The sequence below is a fragment of the Lissotriton helveticus genome, chromosome 3_1, assembly GCF_964261635.1.
Source record: "Lissotriton helveticus chromosome 3_1, aLisHel1.1, whole genome shotgun sequence".
In the NCBI taxonomy this organism is placed as follows: Eukaryota; Metazoa; Chordata; class Amphibia; order Caudata; family Salamandridae; genus Lissotriton; species Lissotriton helveticus.
In genome coordinates this window covers 583,560,341-583,563,944 of record NC_136061.1, presented here as the reverse complement: position 1 = coordinate 583,563,944, position 3,604 = coordinate 583,560,341, and the positions used below count along the sequence as shown (strand labels likewise).

The following is a 3,604-nucleotide window of genomic DNA, read 5'->3' as shown; positions in this document are numbered from 1 at the left end:
CCAGATGCCCTTTCGTATGGAGATTTTGCAAGGGGTGTTTCCTTTGGTGCTTTCGGGTCACTTCAGATGTACCCTGGATCTTCAGGACGCGTTTTACCATGTCTCGGTACATCCTCGGTCCCGTCGATTTCTACGGTTTTGTGTTCGATGGCGTCGCTGTCAATTCCAGGTCTTGCCCTTCGGTCTTCGGTTGGCCCAGAGGGTCTTTCCGAAGGTGGTGGCTCTTTTGGTCGCCTGGCTTCATCTCCGCAGGGTGATGCTCCCTCTCGGGTCCTATTGTTGGTGGCCCGGGAGTTGGTGTGTTCTGCGTTGCGTCGACATGGAAAAAAGCCCACGGCCATACCACCATGAAAGCACCTGACTTCGTCTGATCTCAGAAGTTAAGCAGGGTTGGGCCTGGTTAGTACCTGGATGGGAGAGCTCCTGGGAATGTCAGGTGCTGTAGGTTAAACCCCCTTTGGGTGTACCTCCTGTCTCGCTGGAATCCGTTGTCCCACCATTTGGAGTTTCTTCTGCCGGTGTCTCCTGTTGTCCTCCTGGTTCTTCTTTGGTGGTCTGTGTGGGTCACTCTGTCTCGGGGTCTCCCTCTGCAGGCTTCTCCTTCTCTGGTCTTGGCGGCGGATGCCAGCTCCTTGGGGTGAGGGGGCAACCTTGGGGTCTCGGTCCCTTCAGGGTCGCTGGTCCCTCCTGGAGAGTCGCCGTTCTTCCGACTGGAGGGAGTTGACGGCTGTGTCCCGTGCTGTGATAGGGATTCGGGGACTATTGCTCGGCCGGGACGTTTTGGTGCAGTCCGACAATATGGTGCCGGTGGCTTGTCTCAATCCTCATGGGGGGGTTCGTTCGGCCTCTTTGGACGCGGTGGTCGTTCCCCTGTTCTGTTGGGCGGGGAGTCGTCTGCTGTCTCTGACTGCGATTCTTATTCGAGGAGTGGACATCTGTGTGGCGGATGTCCTGAGTCGTTGCTTTCCGGGTACTCTGGAGTTGTCTCTCGCCCCGGTTAAGTTTCAGCTTGTGTGCGGGAGGTTTGGTCTTCTCTTTCTGGGCCTCTTGCCTCCCGGCACAATGGACAGCTTCCTCGCTTCTGCCCCCGGTGTCTGCAAGAGGGTTGTTGGTGGGTGGTTGCCCTGTCGATTCCTTGGCCGTCCCGCCTTCTCTATGCCTTTCCTCCTCTGGCTTTGATTCCCCGATTTCTGGCCCGCCTGTGTCTGGTGGATCGGGTGGTGGTGGTGGTCCTGCCCTTTTGGCCTCGGAGGTCGTGGTTTCCTTTGGTTCATCTTTTGGCGATGTGGGGTCCCTGGTTTCTTCCCCTGTCCCCATCTCCCCTGAGGTCTTCCCCATCCCTGTCTCTTCTCCGGTTGCGGCTGTCGGTGTGGAGATTGTGCGGCAAGGGTGGCGACGGCGCGCTTTACTCGGAACGTTTAGCGGTGGCCCTTTGACGTTCCCGTCGGCCGTCTGCCCTCATGTCATATGATCGCGTTGGGGTGGGTTCAGTCGCTGGCGTTCGGCGTTGGGCCTTTCCCCTTTGCCCTGCTCTTTGCATGTGTTGCTTCAGTTTTTGTGAGGAGGTTTCGTGAATGGTTGGGCTGTGTCCGCTTTGCCATGTGGGCCGCTGTTCGGGCATTTCGTTCCCCGTGGGGAGACCTTTCGGATGGTGTGGACCTGTTTTCTCGTCTGCTATCAAGCTTTTCTCTTTTTCGTCCTGTATCACGCCCATCCTTTCCCCTGTGGGATTTGCCCTTGGTTCTTCGGGCTTTGATTGCTCCTCCGTTTGAGCCCTTGGCTGAGGTGGACTTGAAGTTCGTTTCTCTCAAAGTTGTTTTTCTGTTGGCCATCACCTCTGCTCGTCGCCTTGGCGATTTGGGGGCTTTGATGGTGCGTGTGCCTTTCTTGTCCTTCTCGGAGGGTGGGGTGGTGCTTCGCCTTGATTCTTCATTTGTGCCGAGGGTTGCTTCGCTGTTTCCCAGGTGTTGGTCTTGCCTGTTTTGGGCTCTGTTCTGGGTTCCCCTGGTGGTCCCCATTGGTCCTTGTTGAATGTGTGCTGGGCTTTGTGCATTTGTCTTGAGCGCACGGCGGTGTTTCGCGTGCCTGATTCTCTTTTGTCTCCTTTGGGGCTTCTTCACGTAGGGGTAGGGCTTCCTCTGTGTCGATCGGTCGTTGGCTGCCGCAGGTCGTTTCCTTGGCCTGTTCTCTGTCTGGGTCCCCTCCTCCTGTGGGAGTTCTGGTTCGTTCTCCGAGGGGGGTGGCTGCCTCTTTCATCAGGCCTTACTGCCTTCTCAATCTGCGGGGGGATGAGGGCGGTTTTGCTTTGGGAGTGTTGGGCTGTGTTCGCTCCTGATTTCTTCTGTTTTTGTCAATGAATCTCTGGGTTTATTTGGTGTCCTGGTGGTTTGTTGTGTTTTTGGATGAATGCCGGGGTCTGCTTTGGTATTTCTCACTTAGTTATGAAGGTGTCGAGGACATAGGGACCTGGGGGTAATGTCCTATTACTTGCCGGTAATCTTCATTACTCCGGGTCCCGTAGTCCTCGAAACCTTCATGACTTCCCTCCCTCCCTCCCGATCTGCCGGCCTTCATCCATGGCTTGGTATTTCAGAGGGAATGCTGGGACCTGTACGCTTATGTACTCCCAGCAGGAGGGGGAGGGTAGGTCCAGCATTCCTTCGTTCATTTTTTTCTGTCAGTGAGATGGATTATCTCACTTTGTTATGAAGGTGCGAGGACTACGGGACCCGGAGTAATGAAGATTACCGGTAAGTAAAAGGACATTCCTCTACAACAATTTCCGTTTATTGCCATTCTGAAGCAGAGGACTGTTTTTGACCGCGTTTCTATCCACAAACACAGATTGTTTTTCAATGACATTCATTAATTCTCATCTACCCTCAAACAAGCCAAGTGACATTTTCTACTTCCACGTTGGTGAATTAACCATAAGGAGAAGATTCTGTATTCTATGATCCGTGTTGATATAAATCTTACATGAATTTTTATCACTAACTTTGATAGTTGTCTCATTTTGTTACATCTGGTCTTTCCAACTTTGGCGGTTGGCATCTTACCAATTTACTCAAGTGGTCTGTTCATACCATCCGTTTGCATATAAATATGCGATGTGACTGTTTGAGAATTTTCTAATTGTACCCATTCTTCATACTACCATTATTGGCATGTTTTGACCTCTGGCTTTCCTGAGGAAGGTGTTTGGGTCGCCGAAATGCACGCAGACTCGATTCAATGAAGATCCATCGACAACACAAGCCACTATACTTCCTCTCAGGATAAATAGATTTATTGGTATATTGTATCATTCTTTGTTCTACTATTTGAAAACAATGATGAATATCGGCTAATAGATATGAATGTATAAAGTAGATGTTTCATAATTTGTCTAATTTGAACCAAGGTTATGTAGTGATTCTACCCAGTTATCCAGTTTCACGGTTACCAAACCTTGGTCCTGATTATTATGCATATTTGCGTGAGAGGAGTGTTTGCTGTGATCTATTTCCTTTTTAACTTCTCATGTAATATTATAGATATCGAATATCATTGTTTTAGAGGTTTTTTTTGTAAAAATAAAGTCTGTATACTTTTTCTTTTAGAA

At 50.8% G+C, this 3,604-nt stretch overlaps 1 pseudogene; it reads left to right on the top strand.

Moving 5' to 3' along the window:
* Positions 1–329: 329 nt before the first annotated feature.
* LOC144825499 (5S ribosomal RNA) lies at positions 330–448 on the top strand (annotated as a pseudogene).
* Positions 449–3,604: the final 3,156 nt, after the last annotated feature.